The sequence below is a fragment of the Kogia breviceps genome, chromosome 3 (genome assembly GCF_026419965.1).
Source record: "Kogia breviceps isolate mKogBre1 chromosome 3, mKogBre1 haplotype 1, whole genome shotgun sequence".
NCBI lineage: Eukaryota > Metazoa > Chordata > Mammalia > Artiodactyla > Physeteridae > Kogia > Kogia breviceps.
In genome coordinates, this window is record NC_081312.1 from 111,589,317 (window position 1) to 111,609,251 (window position 19,935).

Sequence of the window (19,935 nt, forward strand, 5' to 3'; positions counted from 1 at the left end):
TGCAGCTAAGCTCACTTGGCAAGTACAAGTGCCAGAGTACCCTTCTGGGGCACCATCAAAAGATCACATTCATAGCATGCGGGTACTGCTTTCCTCCAAAGCTGGGCATTAGCAACCAGCTACAAGTTGTTCCTTTTGTGGCTAGACTCTCGTGGAAATGCCGCTGGAGCAGGCCTCTGCTTCTATGCACTTTGAGAAGGCGGTGGCTCACTGCCCACTACAAATGTTTCTGCTCGCCACCGTGCGGCAAACTTTGTGCAGCTAAGCTCACTTGGGAAGTACAAGTGCCAGAGTTTCTTTCTGGGGCACCATCAAAAGATCACATTCGTAGCATGCGGGTCCTGCATTCCCCCTAAGCTGTGCATTCACAGCCCGCTTCAAGGTGTTCCTTTTGTGGATAAACTCCCTTGTTGAAGCCGCTGGAGACGACCTCTGCTTCTATGTTCTTTGAAAAGGCTGCTTTTTGGAACCTCTTACCCTAGCCTCTGCCAAGTACAGCCTTTTGCCTCTCTCCAATACTGACTTACCTGTAAGAGCTTGTCTTTCCGTTTGAGAAAGCAAGAGCCCTTTTCCTGCTGGGAAACATGTCCATTTGGTGTTCTTCTTTTGTACACGGTGAAGAGCCTTCACGGCTTGTATTCGGCCTTTACCCACTCGAGGGAGGGCAGGATCACATTCCCCTTGGAGGTGGCAATCCTACAGCACTGTGGGCCATGAATGTGCTTCACAGACACTAAACTACCCTCTGCATTCGAAGAGGGCACGCACGGAATGTGAAGTCTCTGTTCTCTGGGAGATGTGTGTGGTGCTACTGCGCCGGTTTATTGGGTGGCTCACTGCTCACTAGCAATGTTTCTGCTCGCCACTGTGGGGCAAACGTTGTGCAGCTAAGCTCAATTGGGAAGTACAAGTGCCACAGTTCCTTTCTGCTGCACCATCAAAGGACCACATTCGTAGCATGCGGGTACTGCTTTCCTACTAAGCTGTGCATTAGCAGCCAGCTTCAAGGTGTTCTTTTGGGCATAGACTCTCGTGTTGATGCCGCTGGAGAAGGCCTCTGCTTCTCTGCTCTGTGTGAAGGCTGCTTTCAGGAACCACTTACCTTAGCCTCTGCCAAGTACAGCCTTCTGCCTCTCTCCAATACTGACTTAGCTGTGACAGCTTGTCTATACGTGTGAGAAACCAAGAGCCCTTTTCCTGCATGGAAAAATGTCCGGTTTGTGTTCTTCTTTTGTACACGGTGAAGGGCCTTCACGGCTGGTGTTCGGCCTTTACCCACTCGAAGGGTAGCAGGTTCACATTCACTTTGGAGGTGGCACTCCTGCCGCGCTGTGGGCCATGACTATGCTTCTCAGACACTAACTAGCCTCTGCATTCGAAGAGGGCACGCTCGGAATGGGAAGTCTCTGTCCTCTGGGAGAAGTGTGTGGTGCTACTGCGCCAGTGTATTGGGTGGCTCACTGCCCACTAGCAATGTTTCTGCTCGTCACTGTGGGGCAAACGTTGTGCAGCTAAGCTCAATTGGGAAGTACAAGTGCCACAGTTCCTTTCTGCTGCACCATCCAAAGACCACATTCATAGCATGTGGGTCCTTCTTTCCCCCTAAGCTGTGCATTCGCAGCCAGCTTCAAGGTGTTCCTTTTGTGGATAGACTCTCGTGTTGATGCTGCTGGAGACGACCTCTGCTTCTATTCTCTTTGAGAAGGCTGCTTTGAGGAACCTCTTACCATAGCCTCTGCCTAGTACAGCCTTCTGCCTCTCTCCAATACTGACTTAGCTGTGACAGCTTGTCTTTCCGTTTAAGAAACCAAGAGCCCTTTTCCTGCTGGGAAACATGTCCATTTTGTGTTCTTCCTTTGTACACGGAGAAGGGTTTTCACGGCTGGTGTGCAGCCTTTACCCACTTGAGGGAGGGCAGGTTCCCATTCACGTTGGAGCTGGCACTCCTGTAGCACTGTGGGCCATGAATGTGCTTCTCAGTCACTAAACTACCCTCTGCATTCGAAGGGGGCACGCACGGAATGGGAAGTCTCTGTCCTCTGGGAGAAGTGTGTGGTGCTACTGCGCCGGTGTATTGGGTGGCTCACTGCCCACTAGCAATGTTTCTGCTCGCCACTGTGGGGCAAACGTTGTGCAGCTAAGCACACTTGGGAAGTACAAGTGCCAGAATTCCTTTCTGGGGCACCATCTAGAGATCACATTCGTAGCATGCGGGTGCTGCTTTCTTCCTAAGCTGTGCATTCACAGACAGCTTCTAGGTGTTCTTTTGTGGATTGAGTCTCGTGTTGATGCCGCTGGAGAAGACCTCTGCTTCTCTGCTCTGTGTGAAGGCTGCTTTGAGGAACCTCTTACCATAGCCTCTGCCAAGTAGAGCCTTCTGCCTCTCTCCAATACTGACTTAGCTGTGACAGCTTGTCTATACGTGTGAGAAACCAAGAGCCCTTTTCCTGCATGGAAAAATGTCCGGTTTGTGTTCTTCTTTTGTACACGGTGAAGGGCCTTCACGGCTGGTATTCGGGCTTTACCCACTCGAGGGATGGCAGGTTCACATTCACTTTGGAGGTGGCACTCCTACAGCACTGTGGGCCATGAATGTGCTTCGCCGACACTAAACTACCCTCTGCATTCGAAGAGGGCACGCACGGAATGTGAAGTCTCTGTTTTCTGGGACAAGTGTGTGGTGCTACTGCGCCGGTTTATTGGGTGGCTCACTGCCCACTAGCAATGTTTCTGCTCGCCACTGTGGGGCAAACGTTGTGCAGCTAAGCTCACTTGGGAATTACAAGTGCCAGAGTTCCCTTCTGGGTCACCATCAAAAGATCACATTCGTAGCATGCGGGTACTGCTTTCCTCCTAAGCTGTGCATTAGCAGCCAGCTACAAGTTGTTCCTTTTGTGGATAGACTCTCGTGGAAATGCCGCTGGAGCAGGCCTCTGCTTCTATGCACTTTGAGAAGGCGGTGGCTCACTGCCCACTACAAATGTTTCTGCTCGCCACTGTGTGGCAAACTTTGTGCAGCTAAGCTCACTTGGGAAGTACAAGTGCCAGAGTTTCTTTCTGGGGCACCATCAAAAGATCACATTCGTAGCATGCGGGTCCTGCATTCCCCCTAAGCTGTGCATTCACAGCCAGCTTCAAGGTGTTCCTTTTGTGGATAGACTCTCGTGTTGAAGCCGCTGGAGACGACCTCTGCTTCTATGCTCTTTGAGAAGGCTGCTTTTTGGAACCTCTTAACCTAGCGTCTGCCAAGTACAGCCTTTTGCCTCTCTCCAATACTGACTTACCTGTAAGAGCTTGTCTTTCCGTTTGAGAAACCAAGAGCCCTTTTCCTGCTGGGAAACATGTCCATTTGGTGTTCTTCTTTTGTACACGGTGAAGAGCCTTCACGGCTTGTATTCGGCCTTTACCCACTCGAGGGAGGGCAGGATCACATTCCCCTTGGAGGTGGCACTCCTACAGCACTGTGGGCCATGAATGTGCTTCGCAGACACTAAACAACCCTCTGCATTCGAAGAGGGCACGCACGGAATGTGAAGTCTCTGTTCTCTGGGAGATGTGTGTGGTGCTACTGCGCAGGTTTATTGGGTGGCTCACTGCTCACTAGCAATGTTTCTGCTCGCCACTGTGGGGCAAACGTTGTGCAGCTAAGCTCAATTGGGAAGTACAAGTGCCACAGTTCCTTTCTGCTGCACCATCAAAGGACCACATTCGTAGCATGCGGGTACTGCTTTCCTACTAAGCTGTGCATTAGCAGCCAGCTTCAAGGTGTTCTTTTGTGGATAGACTCTCGTATTGATGCCGCTGGAGACGGCCTCTGCTTCTCGGCTCTGTGTGAAGGCTGCTTTGAGGAACCTCTTACCATAGCCTCTGCCAAGTACAGCCTTCTGCCTCTCTCCAATACTGACTTAGCTGTGACAGCTTGTCTATACGTGTGAGAAACCAAGAGCCCTTTTCCTGCATGGAAAAATGTCCGGTTTGTGTTCTTCTTTTGTACACGGTGAAGGGCCTACACGGCTGGTGTTCGGTCTTTACCCACTCGAGGGAGGGCAGGTTCACATTCACTTTGGACGTGGCACTCCTACAGCACTGTGGGCCATGAATGTGCTTCGCAGACACTAAACTACCCTCTGCATTCGAAGAGGGCACGCACGGAATGTGAAGTCTATGTTCTCTGGGACAAGTGTGTGGTGCTACTGCGCCGGTTTATTGGGTGGCTCACTGCCCACTAGCAATGTTTCTGCTCGCCACTGTGGGTCAAACGTTGTGCAGCTAAGCTCACTTGGGAAGTACAAGTGCCAGAGTACCCTTCTGGGGCACCATCAAAAGATCACATTCGTAGCATGCGGGTACTGCTTTCCTCCAAAGCTGGGCATTAGCAGCCAGCTACAAGTTGTTCCTTTTGTGGCTAGACTCTCGTGGAAATGCCGCTGGAGCAGGCCTCTGCTTCTATGCACTTTGAGAAGGCGGTGGCTCACTGCCCACTACAAATGTTTCTGCTCGCCACCGTGCGGCAAACTTTGTGCAGCTAAGCTCACTTGGGAAGTACAAGTGCCAGAGTTTCTTTCTGGGGCACCATCAAAAGATCACATTCGTAGCATGCGGGTCCTGCATTCCCCCTAAGCTGTGCATTCACAGCCAGCTTCAAGGTGTTCCTTTTGTGGATAAACTCTCGTGTTGAAGCCGCTGGAGACGACCTCTGCTTCTATGTTCTTTGAAAAGGCTGCTTTTTGGAACCTCTTACCCTAGCCTCTGCCAAGTACAGCCTTTTGCCTCTCTCCAATACTGACTTACCTGTAAGAGCTTGTCTTTCCGTTTGAGAAAGCAAGAGCCCTTTTCCTGCTGGGAAACATGTCCATTTGGTGTTCTTCTTTTGTACACGGTGAAGAGCCTTCACGGCTTGTATTCGGCCTTTACCCACTCGAGGGAGGGCAGGATCACATTCCCCTTGGAGGTGGCAATCCTACAGCACTGTGGGCCATGAATGTGCTTCACAGACACTAAACTACCCTCTGCATTCGAAGAGGGCACGCACGGAATGTGAAGTCTCTGTTCTCTGGGAGATGTGTGTGGTGCTACTGCGCCGGTTTATTGGGTGGCTCACTGCTCACTAGCAATTCTTTCTGCTCGCCACTCTGGGGCAAACGTTGTGCAGCTAAGCTCAATTGGGAAGTACAAGTGCCACAGTTCCTTTCTGCTGCACCATCAAAGGACCACATTCGTAGCATGCGGGTACTGCTTTCCTACTAAGCTGTGCATTAGCAGCCAGCTTCAAGGTGTTCTTTTGGGGATAGACTCTCGTGTTGATGCCGCTGGAGAAGGCCTCTGCTTCTCTGCTCTGTGTGAAGGCTGCTTTCAGGAACCACTTACCTTAGCCTCTGCCAAGTACAGCCTTCTGCCTCTCTCCAATACTGACTTAGCTGTGACGGCTTGTCTATACGTGTGAGAAACCAAGAGCCCTTTTCCTGCATGGAAAAATGTCCGGTTTGTGTTCTTCTTTTGTACACGGTGAAGGGCCTTCACGGCTGGTGTTCGGCCTTTACCCACTCGAAGGGTGGCAGGTTCACATTCACTTTGGAGGTGGCACTCCTGCCGCGCTGTGGGCCATGACTATGCTTCTCAGACACTAACTAGTCTCTGCATTCGAAGAGGGCACGCTCGGAATGGGAAGTCTCTGTCCTCTGGAAGAAGTGTGTGGTGCTACTGTGCCAGTGTATTGGGTGGCTCACTGCCCACTAGCAATGTTTCTGCTCGTCACTGTGGGGCAAACGTTGTGCAGCTAAGCTCAATTGGGAAGTACAAGTGCCACAGTTCCTTTCTGCTGCACCATCAAAAGACCACATTCGTAGCATGCGGGTCCTTCTTTCCCCCTAAGCTGTGCATTCGCAGCCAGCTTCAAGGTGTTCCTTTTGTGGATAGACTCTCGTGTTGATGCTGCTGGAGACGACCTCTGCTTCTATTCTCTTTGAGAAGGCTGCTTTGAGGAACCTCTTACCATAGCCTCTGCCTAGTACAGCCTTCTGCCTCTCTCCAATACTGACTTAGCTGTGACAGCTTGTCTTTCCGTTTAAGAAACCAAGAGCCCTTTTCCTGCTGGGAAACATGTCCATTTTGTGTTCTTCCTTTGTACACGGAGAAGGGTTTTCACGGCTGGTGTGCAGCCTTTACCCACTCGAGGGAGGGCAGGTTCCCATTCACGTTGGAGCTGGCACTCCTGTAGCACTGTGGGCCATGAATGTGCTTCTCAGTCACTAAACTACCCTCTGCATTCGAAGGGGGCACGCACGGAATGGGAAGTCTCTGTCCTCTGGGAGAAGTGTGTGGTGCTACTGCGCCGGTGTATTGGGTGGCTCACTGCCCACTAGCAATGTTTCTGCTCGCCACTGTGGGGCAAACGTTGTGCAGCTAAGCACACTTGGGAAGTACAAGTGCCAGAATTCCTTTCTGGGGCACCATCTAGAGATCACATTCGTAGCATGCGGGTGCTGCTTTCTTCCTAAGCTGTGCATTCACAGACAGCTTCTAGGTGTTCTTTTGTGGATTGAGTCCCGTGTTGATGCCGCTGGAGAAGACCTCTGCTTCTCTGCTCTGTGTGAAGGCTGCTTTCAGGAACCTCTTACCATAGCCTCTGCCAAGTAGAGCCTTCTGCCTCTCTCCAATACTGACTTAGCTGTGACAGCTTGTCTATACGTGTGAGAAACCAAGAGCCCTTTTCCTGCATGGAAAAATGTCCGGTTTGTGTTCTTCTTTTGTACACGGTGAAGGGCCTTCACGGCTGGAGTTCGGGCTTTACCCACTCGAGGGATGGCAGGTTCACATTCACTTTGGAGGTGGCACTCCTACAGCACTGTGGGCCATGAATGTGCTTCGCCGACACTAAACTACCCTCTGCATTCGAAGAGGGCACGCACGGAATGTGAAGTCTCTGTTCTCTGGGAGATGTGTGTGGTGCTACTGCGCCGGTTTATTGGGTGGCTCACTGCTCACTAGCAATGTTTCTGCTCGCCACTGTGGGGCAAACGTTGTGCAGCTAAGCACACTTGGGAAGTACAACTGCCAGAGTTCCTTTCTGCGGCACCGTCCAAAAGACCACATTCGTAGCATGAGGGTACTGCTTTCCTCCTAAGCTGTGCATTAGCAGCCAGCTACAAGTTGTTCCTTTTGTGGCTAGACTCTCGTGGAAATGCCGCTAGAGCAGGCCTCTGCTTCTATGCACTTTGAGAAGGCGGTGGCTCACTGCCCACTACAAATGTTTCTGCTCGCCACCGTGCGGCAAACTTTGTGCAGCTAAGCTCACTTGGGAAGTACAAGTGCCAGAGGTTCTCTCTGGGGCACCATCAAAAGATCACATTCGTAGCATGCGGGTCCTGCTTTCCCCCTAAGCTGTGCATTCACAGCCAGCTTCAAGGTGTTCCTTTTGTGGATAGACTCTCGTGTTGAAGCCGCTGGAGACGACCTCTGCTTCTATGCTCTTTGAGAAGGCTGCTTTTTGGAACCTCTTACCCTAGCGTCTGCCAAGTACAGCCTTTTGCCTCTCTCCAATGCTGACTTACCTGTAAGAGCTTGTCTTTCCGTTTGAGAAACCAAGAGCCCTTTTCCTGCTGGGAAACATGTCCATTTGGTGTTCTTCTTTTGTACACGGTGAAGAGCCTTCACGGCTTGTATTCGGCCTTTACCCACTCGAGGGAGGGCAGGATCACATTCCCCTTGGAGGTGGCAATCCTACAGCACTGTGGGCCATGAATGTGCTTCACAGACACTAAACTACCCTCTGCATTCGAAGAGGGCACGCACGGAATGTGAAGTCTCTGTTCTCTGGGAGATGTGTGTGGTGCTACTGCGCCGGTTTATTGGGTGGCTCACTGCTCACTAGCAATGTTTGTGCTCGCCACTGTGGGGCAAACGTTGTGCAGCTAAGCTCAATTGGGAAGTACAAGTGCCACAGTTCCTTTCTGCTGCACCATCAAAGGACCACATTCGTAGCATGCGGGTACTGCTTTCCTACTAAGCTGTGCATTAGCAGCCAGCTTCAAGGTGTTCTTTTGGGAATAGACTCTCGTGTTGATGCCGCTGGAGAAGGCCTCTGCTTCTCTGCTCTGTGTGAAGGCTGCTTTCAGGAACCACTTACCTTAGACTCTGCCAAGTACAGCCTTCTGCCTCTCTCCAATACTGACTTAGCTGTGACAACTTGTCTATACGTGTGAGAAACCAAGAGCCCTTTTCCTGCATGGAAAAATGTCCGGTTTGTGTTCTTCTTTTGTACACGGTGAAGGGCCTTCACGGCTGGTATTCGGGCTTTACCCACTCGAGGGATGGCAGGTTCACATTCACTTTGGAGGTGGCACTCCTGCCGCGCTGTGGGCCATGACTATGCTTCTCAGACACTAACTAGCCTCTGCATTCGAAGAGGGCACGCTCGGAATGGGAAGTCTCTGTCCTCTGGGAGAAGTGTGTGGTGCTACTGCGCCAGTGTATTGGGTGGCTCACTGCCCACTAGCAATGTTTCTGCTCGTCACTGTGGGGCAAACGTTGTGCAGCTAAGCTCAATTGGGAAGTACAAGTGCCACAGTTCCTTTCTGCTGCACCATCAAAAGACCACATTCGTAGCATGCGGGTCCTTCTTTCCCCCTAAGCTGTGCATTCGCAGCCAGCTTCAAGGTGTTCCTTTTGTGGATAGACTCTCGTGTTGATGCTGCTGGAGACGACCTCTGCTTCTATTCTCTTTGAGAAGGCTGCTTTGAGGAACCTCTTACCATAGCCTCTGCCTAGTACAGCCTTCTGCCTCTCTCCAATACTGACTTAGCTGTGACAGCTTGTCTTTCCATTTAAGAAACCAAGAGCCCTTTTCCTGCTGGGAAACATGTCCATTTTGTGTTCTTCCTTTGTACACGGAGAAGGGTTTTCACGGCTGGTGTGCAGCCTTTACCCACTCGAGGGAGGGCAGGTTCCCATTCACGTTGGAGCTGGCACTCCTGTAGCACTGTGGGCCATGAATGTGCTTCTCAGTCACTAAACTACCCTCTGCATTCGAAGGGGGCACGCACGGAATGGGAAGTCTCTGTCCTCTGGGAGAAGTGTGTGGTGCTACTGCGCCGGTGTATTGGGTGGCTCACTGCCCACTAGCAATGTTTCTGCTCGCCACTGTGGGGCAAACGTTGTGCAGCTAAGCACACTTGGGAAGTACAAGTGCCAGAATTCCTTTCTGGGGCACCATCTAGAGATCACATTCGTAGCATGCGGGTGCTGCTTTCTTCCTAAGCTGTGCATTCACAGACAGCTTCTAGGTGTTCTTTTGTGGATTGAGTCTCGTGTTGATGCCGCTGGAGAAGACCTCTGCTTCTCTGCTCTGTGTGAAGGCTGCTTTCAGGAACCTCTTACCATAGCCTCTGCCAAGTACAGCCTTCTGCTTCTCTCCAATACTGACTTAGCTGTGACAGCTTGTCTATACGTGTGAGAAACCAAGAGCCCTTTTCCTGCATGGAAAAATGTCCGGTTTGTGTTCTTCTTTTGTACACGGTGAAGGGCCTTCACGGCTGGTGTTCGGGCTTTACCCACTCGAGGGATGGCAGGTTCACATTCACTTTGGAGGTGGCACTCCTACAGCACTGTGGGCCATGAATGTGCTTCGCCGACACTAAACTACCCTCTGCATTCGAAGAGGGCACGCACGGAATGTGAAGTCTCTGTTCTCTGGGAGATGTGTGTGGTGCTACTGCGCCGGTTTATTGGGTGGCTCACTGCTCACTAGCAATGTTTCTGCTCGCCACTGTGGGGCAAACGTTGTGCAGCTAAGCACACTTGGGAAGTACAAGTGCCAGAATTCCTTTCTGGGGCACCATCTAGAGATCACATTCGTAGCATGCGGGTGCTGCTTTCTTCCTAAGCTGTGCATTCACAGACAGCTTCTAGGTGTTCTTTTGTGGATTGAGTCTCGTGTTGATGCCGCTGGAGAAGACCTCTGCTTCTCTGCTCTGTGTGAAGGCTGCTTTGAGGAACCTCTTACCATAGCCTCTGCCAAGTACAGCCTTCTGCTTCTCTCCAATACTGACTTAGCTGTGACAGCTTGTCTATACGTGTGAGAAACCAAGAGCCCTTTTCCTGCATGGAAAAATGTCCGGTTTGTGTTCTTCTTTTGTACACGGTGAAGGGCCTTCACGGCTGGTGTTCGGGCTTTACCCACTCGAGGGATGGCAGGTTCACATTCACTTTGGAGGTGGCACTCCTACAGCACTGTGGGCCATGAATGTGCTTCGCCGACACTAAACTACCCTCTGCATTCGAAGAGGGCACGCACGGAATGTGAAGTCTCTGTTCTCTGGGAGATGTGTGTGGTGCTACTGCGCCGGTTTATTGGGTGGCTCACTGCTCACTAGCAATGTTTCTGCTCGCCACTGTGGGGCAAACGTTGTGCAGCTAAGTTCAATTGGGAAGTACAAGTGCCAGAGTTCCTTTCTGCGGCACCGTCCAAAAGACCACATTCGTAGCATGAGGGTACTGCTTTCCTCCTAAGCTGTGCATTAGCAGCCAGCTACAAGTTGTTCCTTTTGTGGCTAGACTCTCGTGGAAATGCCGCTGGAGCAGGCCTCTGCTTCTATGCACTTTGAGAAGGCGGTGGCTCACTGCCCACTACAAATGTTTCTGCTCGCCACCGTGCGGCAAACTTTGTGCAGCTAAGCTCACTTGGGAAGTACAAGTGCCAGAGGTTCTCTCTGGGGCACCATCAAAAGATCACATTCGTAGCATGCGGGTCCTGCTTTCCCCCTAAGCTGTGCATTCACAGCCAGCTTCAAGGTGTTCCTTTTGTGGATAGACTCTCGTGTTGAAGCCGCTGGAGACGACCTCTGCTTCTATGCTCTTTGAGAAGGCTGCATTTGGAACCTCTTACCCTAGCGTCTGCCAAGTACAGCCTTTTGCCTCTCTCCAATACTGACTTACCTGTAAGAGCTTGTCTTTCCGTTTGAGAAACCAAGAGCCCTTTTCCTGCTGGGAAACATGTCCATTTGGTGTTCTTCTTTTGTACACGGTGAAGAGCCTTCACGGCTTGTATTCGGCCTTTACCCACTCGAGGGAGGGCAGGATCACATTCCCCTTGGAGGTGGCAATCCTACAGCACTGTGGGCCATGAATGTGCTTCACAGACACTAAACTACCCTCTGCATTCGAAGAGGGCACGCACGGAATGTGAAGTCTCTGTTCTCTGGGAGATGTGTGTGGTGCTACTGCGCCGGTTTATTGGGTGGCTCACTGCTCACTAGCAATGTTTGTGCTCGCCACTGTGGGGCAAACGTTGTGCAGCTAAGCTCAATTGGGAAGTACAAGTGCCACAGTTCCTTTCTGCTGCACCATCAAAGGACCACATTCGTAGCATGCGGGTACTGCTTTCCTACTAAGCTGTGCATTAGCAGCCAGCTTCAAGGTGTTCTTTTGGGGATAGACTCTCGTGTTGATGCCGCTGGAGAAGGCCTCTGCTTCTCTGCTCTGTGTGAAGGCTGCTTTCAGGAACCACTTACCTTAGCCTCTGCCAAGTACAGCCTTCTGCCTCTCTCCAATACTGACTTAGCTGTGACAGCTTGTCTATACGTGTGAGAAACCAAGAGCCCTTTTCCTGCATGGAAAAATGTCCGGTTTGTGTTCTTCTTTTGTACACGGTGAAGGGCCTTCACGGCTGGTATTCGGCCTTTACCCACTCGAAGGGTGGCAGCTTCACATTCACTTTGGAGGTGGCACTCCTGCCGCGCTGTGGGCCATGACTATGCTTCTCAGACACTAACTAGCCTCTGCATTCGAAGAGGGCACGCTCGGAATGGGAAGTCTCTGTCCTCTGGGAGAAGTGTGTGGTGCTACTGCGCCAGTGTATTGGGTGGCTCACTGCCCACTAGCAATGTTTCTGCTCGTCACTGTGGGGCAAACGTTGTGCAGCTAAGCTCAATTGGGAAGTACAAGTGCCACAGTTCCTTTCTGCTGCACCATCAAAAGACCACATTCGTAGCATGCGGGTCCTTCTTTCCCCCTAAGCTGTGCATTCGCAGCCAGCTTCAAGGTGTTCCTTTTGTGGATAGACTCTCGTGTTGATGCTGCTGGAGACGACCTCTGCTTCTATTCTCTTTGAGAAGGCTGCTTTGAGGAACCTCTTACCATAGCCTCTGCCTAGTACAGCCTTCTGCCTCTCTCCAATACTGACTTAGCTGTGACAGCTTGTCTTTCCGTTTAAGAAACCAAGAGCCCTTTTCCTGCTGGGAAACATGTCCATTTTGTGTTCTTCCTTTGTACACGGAGAAGGGTTTTCACGGCTGGTGTGCAGCCTTTACCCACTCGAGGGAGGGCAGGTTCCCATTCACGTTGGAGCTGGCACTCCTGTAGCACTGTGGGCCATGAATGTGCTTCTCAGTCACTAAACTACCCTCTGCATTCGAAGGGGGCACGCACGGAATGGGAAGTCTCTGTCCTCTGGGAGGAGTGTGTGGTGCTACTGCGCCGGTGTATTGGGTGGCTCACTGCCCACTAGCAATGTTTCTGCTCGCCACTGTGGGGCAAACGTTGTGCAGCTAAGCACACTTGGGAAGTACAAGTGCCAGAATTCCTTTCTGGGGCACCATCTAGAGATCACATTCGTAGCATGCGGGTGCTGCTTTCTTCCTAAGCTGTGCATTCACAGACAGCTTCTAGGTGTTCTTTTGTGGATTGAGTCTCGTGTTGATGCCGCTGGAGAAGACCTCTGCGTCTCTGCTCTGTGTGAAGGCTGCTTTGAGGAACCTCTTACCATAGCCTCTGCCAAGTACAGCCTTTTGCTTCTCTCCAATACTGACTTAGCTGTGACAGCTTGTCTATACGTGTGAGAAACCAAGAGCCCTTTTCCTGCATGGAAAAATGTCCGGTTTGTGTTCTTCTTTTGTACACGGTGAAGGGCCTTCACGGCTGGAGTTCGGGCTTTACCCATTCGAGGGATGGCAGGTTCACATTCACTTTGGAGGTGGCACTCCTACAGCACTGTGGGCCATGAATGTGCTTCGCCGACACTAAACTACCCTCTGCATTCGAAGAGGGCACGCACGGAATGTGAAGTCTCTGTTCTCTGGGAGATGTGTGTGGTGCTACTGCGCCGGTTTATTGGGTGGCTCACTGCCCACTAGCAATGTTTCTGCTCGCCACTGTGGGGCAAACGTTGTGCAGCTAAGCACACTTGGGAAGTACAAGTGCCAGAATTCCTTTCTGGGGTACCATCTAGAGATCACATTCGTAGCATGCGGGTGCTGCTTTCTTCCTAAGCTGTGCATTCACAGACAGCTTCTAGGTGTTCTTTTGTGGATTGAGTCTCGTGTTGATGCCGCTGGAGAAGACCTCTGCTTCTCTGCTCTGTGTGAAGGCTGCTTTGAGGAACCTCTTACCATAGCCTCTGCCAAGTACAGCCTTCTGCTTCTCTCCAATACTGACTTAGCTATGACAGCTTGTCTATACGTGTGAGAAACCAAGAGCCCTTTTCCTGCATGGAAAAATGTCCGGTTTGTGTTCTTCTTTTGTACACGGTGAAGGGCCTTCACGGCTGGTGTTCGGGCTTTACCCACTCGAGGGATGGCAGGTTCACATTCACTTTGGAGGTGGCACTCCTACAGCACTGTGGGCCATGAATGTGCTTCGCCGACACTAAACTACCCTCTGCATTCGAAGAGGGCACGCACGGAATGTGAAGTCTCTGTTCTCTGGGAGATGTGTGTGGTGCTACTGCGCCGGTTTATTGGGTGGCTCACTGCTCACTAGCAATGTTTCTGCTCGCCACTGTGGGGCAAACGTTGTGCAGCTAAGCTCACTTGGGAAGTACAAGTGCCAGAGTTCCCTTCTGGGGCACCATCAAAAGATCACATTCGTAGCATGCGGGTACTGCTTTCCTCCTAAGCTGTGCATTAGCAGCCAGCTACAAGTTGTTCCTTTTGTGGATAGACTCTCGTGGAAATGCCGCTGGAGCAGGCCTCTGCTTCTATGCACTTTGAGAAGGCGGTGGCTCACTGCCCACTACAAATGCTTCTGCTCGCCACCGTGCGGCAAACTTTGTGCAGCTAAGCTCACTTGGGAAGTACAAGTGCCAGAGGTTCTCTCTGGGGCACCATCAAAAGATCACATTCGTAGCATGCGGGTCCTGCTTTCCCCCTAAGCTGTGCATTCACAGCCAGCTTCAAGGTGTTTCTTTTGTGGATAGACTCTCGTGTTGAAGCCGCTGGAGACGACCTCTGCTTCTATGCTCTTTGAGAAGGCTGCTTTTTGGAACCTCTTACCCTAGCGTCTGCCAAGTACAGCCTTTTGCCTCTCTCCAATACTGACTTACCTGTAAGAGCTTGTCTTTCCGTTTGAGAAACCAAGAGCCCTTTTCCTGCTGGGAAACATGTCCATTTGGTGTTCTTCTTTTGTACACGGTGAAGAGCCTTCACGGCTTGTATTCGGCCTTTACCCACTCGAGGGAGGGCAGGATCACATTCCCCTTGGAGGTGGCAATCCTACAGCACTGTGGGCCATGAATGTGCTTCACAGACACTAAACTACCCTCTGCATTCGAAGAGGGCACGCACGGAATGTGAAGTCTCTGTTCTCTGGGAGATGTGTGTGGTGCTACTGCGCCGGTTTATTGGGTGGCTCACTGCTCACTAGCAATGTTTCTGCTCGCCACTGTGGGGCAAACGTTGTGCAGCTAAGCTCAATTGGGAAGTACAAGTGCCACAGTTCCTTTCTGCTGCACCATCAAAGGACCACATTCGTAGCATGCGGGTACTGCTTTCCTACTAAGCTGTGCATTAGCAGCCAGCTTCAAGGTGTTCTTTTGGGGATAGACTCTCGTGTTGATGCCGCTGGAGAAGGCCTCTGCTTCTCTGCTCTGTGTGAAGGCTGCTTTCAGGAACCACTTACCTTAGCCTCTGCCAAGTACAGCCTTCTGCCTCTCTCCAATACTGACTTAGCTGTGACAGCTTGTCTATACGTGTGAGAAACCAAGAGCCCTTTTCCTGCATGGAAAAATGTCCGGTTTGTGTTCTTCTTTTGTACACGGTGAAGGGCCTTCACGGCTGGTATTCGGGCTTTACCTACTCGAGGGATGGCAGGTTCACATTCACTTTGGAGGTGGCACTCCTACAGCACTGTGGGCCATGAATGTGCTTCGCAGACACTAAACAACCCTCTGCATTCGAAGAGGGCACGCACGGAATGTGAAGTCTCTGTTCTCTGGGAGATGTGTGTGGTGCTACTGCGCCGGTTTATTGGGTGGCTCACTGCTCACTAGCAATGTTTCTGCTCGCCACTGTGGGGCAAACGTTGTGCAGCTAAGCTCAATTGGGAAGTACAAGTGCCACAGTTCCTTTCTGCTGCACCATCAAAGGACCACATTCGTAGCATGCGGGTACTGCTTTCCTACTAAGCTGTGCATTAGCAGCCAGCTTCAAGGTGTTCTTTTGGGCATAGACTCTCGTGTTGATGCCGCTGGAGAAGGCCTCTGCTTCTCTGCTCTGTGTGAAGGCTGCTTTCAGGAACCACTTACCTTAGCCTCTGCCAAGTACAGCCTTCTGCCTCTCTCCAATACTGACTTAGCTGTGACAGCTTGTCTATACGTGTGAGAAACCAAGAGCCCTTTTCCTGCATGGAAAAATGTCCGGTTTGTGTTCTTCTTTTGTACACGGTGAAGGGCCTTCACGGCTGGTGTTCGGCCTTTACCCACTCGAAGGGTGGCAGGTTCACATTCACTTTGGAGGTGGCACTCCTGCCGCGCTGTGGGCCATGACTATGCTTCTCAGACACTAACTAGCCTCTGCATTCGAAGAGGGCACGCTCGGAATGGGAAGTCTCTGTCCTCTGGGAGAAGTGTGTGGTGCTACTGCGCCAGTGTATTGGGTGGCTCACTGCCCACTAGCAATGTTTCTGCTCGTCACTGTGGGGCAAACGTTGTGCAGCTAAGCTCAATTGGGAAGTACAAGTGCCACAGTTCCTTTCTGCTGCACCATCAAAAGACCACATTCGTAGCATGCGGGTCCTTCTTTCCCCCTAAGCTGTGCATTCGCAGCCAGCTTCAAGGTGTTCCTTTTGTGGATAGACTCTCGTGTTGATGCTGCTGGAGACGACCTCTGCTTCTATTCTCTTTGAGAAGGCTGCTTTGAGGAACCTCTTACCATAGCCTCTGCCTAGTACAGCCTTCTGCCTCTCTCCAATACTGACTTAGCTGTGACAGCTTGTCTTTCCGTTTAAGAAACCAAGAGCCCTTTTCCTGCTGGGAAACATGTCCATTTTGTGTTCTTCCTTTGTACACGGAGAAGGGTTTTCACGGCTGGTGTGCAGCCTTTACCCACTCGAGGGAGGGCAGGTTCCCATTCACGTTGGAGCTGGCACTCCTGTAGCACTGTGGGCCATGAATGTGCTTCTCAGTCACTAAACTACCCTCTGCATTCGAAGGGGGCACGCACGGAATGGGAAGTCTCTGTCCTCTGGGAGAAGTGTGTGGTGCTACTGCGCCGGTGTATTGGGTGGCTCACTGCCCACTAGCAATGTTTCTGCTCGCCACTGTGGGGCAAACGTTGTGCAGCTAAGCACACTTGGGAAGTACAAGTGCCAGAATTCCTTTCTGGGGCACCATCTAGAGATCACATTCGTAGCATGCGGGTGCTGCTTTCTTCCTAAGCTGTGCATTCACAGACAGCTTCTAGGTGTTCTTTTGTGGATTGAGTCCCGTGTTGATGCCGCTGGAGAAGACCTCTGCTTCTCTGCTCTGTGTGAAGGCTGCTTTCAGGAACCTCTTACCATAGCCTCTGCCAAGTAGAGCCTTCTGCCTCTCTCCAATACTGACTTAGCTGTGACAGCTTGTCTATACGTGTGAGAAACCAAGAGCCCTTTTCCTGCATGGAAAAATGTCCGGTTTGTGTTCTTCTTTTGTACACGGTGAAGGGCCTTCACGGCTGGAGTTCGGGCTTTACCCACTCGAGGGATGGCAGGTTCACATTCACTTTGGAGGTGGCACTCCTACAGCACTGTGGGCCATGAATGTGCTTCGCCGACACTAAACTACCCTCTGCATTCGAAGAGGGCACGCACGGAATGTGAAGTCTCTGTTCTCTGGGAGATGTGTGTGGTGCTACTGCGCCGGTTTATTGGGTGGCTCACTGCTCACTAGCAATGTTTCTGCTCGCCACTGTGGGGCAAACGTTGTGCAGCTAAGCACACTTGGGAAGTACAACTGCCAGAGTTCCTTTCTGCGGCACCGTCCAAAAGACCACATTCGTAGCATGAGGGTACTGCTTTCCTCCTAAGCTGTGCATTAGCAGCCAGCTACAAGTTGTTCCTTTTGTGGCTAGACTCTCGTGGAAATGCCGCTAGAGCAGGCCTCTGCTTCTATGCACTTTGAGAAGGCGGTGGCTCACTGCCCACTACAAATGTTTCTGCTCGCCACCGTGCGGCAAACTTTGTGCAGCTAAGCTCACTTGGGAAGTACAAGTGCCAGAGGTTCTCTCTGGGGCACCATCAAAAGATCACATTCGTAGCATGCGGGTCCTGCTTTCCCCCTAAGCTGTGCATTCACAGCCAGCTTCAAGGTGTTCCTTTTGTGGATAGACTCTCGTGTTGAAGCCGCTGGAGACGACCTCTGCTTCTATGCTCTTTGAGAAGGCTGCTTTTTGGAACCTCTTACCCTAGCGTCTGCCAAGTACAGCCTTTTGCCTCTCTCCAATACTGACTTACCTGTAAGAGCTTGTCTTTCCGTTTGAGAAACCAAGAGCCCTTTTCCTGCTGGGAAACATGTCCATTTGGTGTTCTTCTTTTGTACACGGTGAAGAGCCTTCACGGCTTGTATTCGGCCTTTACCCACTCGAGGGAGGGCAGGATCACATTCCCCTTGGAGGTGGCAATCCTACAGCACTGTGGGCCATGAATGTGCTTCACAGACACTAAACTACCCTCTGCATTCGAAGAGGGCACGCACGGAATGTGAAGTCTCTGTTCTCTGGGAGATGTGTGTGGTGCTACTGCGCCGGTTTATTGGGTGGCTCACTGCTCACTAGCAATGTTTCTGCTCGCCACTGTGGGGCAAACGTTGTGCAGCTAAGCTCAATTGGGAAGTACAAGTGCCACAGTTCCTTTCTGCTGCACCATCAAACGACCACATTCGTAGCATGCGGGTACTGCTTTCCTACTAAGCTGTGCATTAGCAGCCAGCTTCAAGGTGTTCTTTTGGGAATAGACTCTCGTGTTGATGCCGCTGGAGAAGGCCTCTGCTTCTCTGCTCTGTGTGAAGGCTGCTTTCAGGAACCACTTACCTTAGACTCTGCCAAGTACAGCCTTCTGCCTCTCTCCAATACTGACTTAGCTGTGACAGCTTGTCTATACGTGTGAGAAACCAAGAGCCCTTTTCCTGCATGGAAAAATGTCCGGTTTGTGTTCTTCTTTTGTACACGGTGAAGGGCCTTCACGGCTGGTATTCGGGCTTTACCCACTCGAGGGATGGCAGGTTCACATTCACTTTGGAGGTGGCACTCCTGCCGCGCTGTGGGCCATGACTATGCTTCTCAGACACTAACTAGCCTCTGCATTCGAAGAGGGCACGCTCGGAATGGGAAGTCTCTGTCCTCTGGGAGAAGTGTGTGGTGCTACTGCGCCAGTGTATTGGGTGGCTCACTGCCCACTAGCAATGTTTCTGCTCGTCACTGTGGGGCAAACGTTGTGCAGCTAAGCTCAATTGGGAAGTACAAGTGCCACAGTTCCTTTCTGCTGCACCATCAAAAGACCACATTCGTAGCATGCGGGTCCTTCTTTCCCCCTAAGCTGTGCATTCGCAGCCAGCTTCAAGGTGTTCCTTTTGTGGATAGACTCTCGTGTTGATGCTGCTGGAGACGACCTCTGCTTCTATTCTCTTTGAGAAGGCTGCTTTGAGGAACCTCTTACCATAGCCTCTGCCTAGTACAGCCTTCTGCCTCTCTCCAATACTGACTTAGCTGTGACAGCTTGTCTTTCCGTTTAAGAAACCAAGAGCCCTTTTCCTGCTGGGAAACATGTCCATTTTGTGTTCTTCCTTTGTACACGGAGAAGGGTTTTCACGGCTGGTGTGCAGCCTTTACCCACTCGAGGGAGGGCAGGTTCCCATTCACGTTGGAGCTGGCACTCCTGTAGCACTGTGGGCCATGAATGTGCTTCTCAGTCACTAAACTACCCTCTGCATTCGAAGGGGGCACGCACGGAATGGGAAGTCTCTGTCCTCTGGGAGAAGTGTGTGGTGCTACTGCGCCGGTGTATTGGGTGGCTCACTGCCCACTAGCAATGTTTCTGCTCGCCACTGTGGGGCAAACGTTGTGCAGCTAAGCACACTTGGGAAGTACAAGTGCCAGAATTCCTTTCTGGGGCACCATCTAGAGATCACATTCGTAGCATGCGGGTGCTGCTTTCTTCCTAAGCTGTGCATTCACAGACAGCTTCTAGGTGTTCTTTTGTGGATTGAGTCTCGTGTTGATGCCGCTGGAGAAGACCTCTGCTTCTCTGCTCTGTGTGAAGGCTGCTTTCAGGAACCTCTTACCATAGCCTCTGCCAAGTACAGCCTTCTGCTTCTCTCCAATACTGACTTAGCTGTGACAGCTTGTCTATACGTGTGAGAAACCAAGAGCCCTTTTCCTGCATGGAAAAATGTCCGGTTTGTGTTCTTCTTTTGTACACGGTGAAGGGCCTTCACGGCTGGTGTTCGGGCTTTACCCACTCGAGGGATGGCAGGTTCACATTCACTTTGGAGGTGGCACTCCTACAGCACTGTGGGCCATGAATGTGCTTCGCCGACACTAAACTACCCTCTGCATTCGAAGAGGGCACGCACGGAATGTGAAGTCTCTGTTCTCTGGGAGATGTGTGTGGTGCTACTGCGCCGGTTTATTGGGTGGCTCACTGCTCACTAGCAATGTTTCTGCTCGCCACTGTGGGGCAAACGTTGTGCAGCTA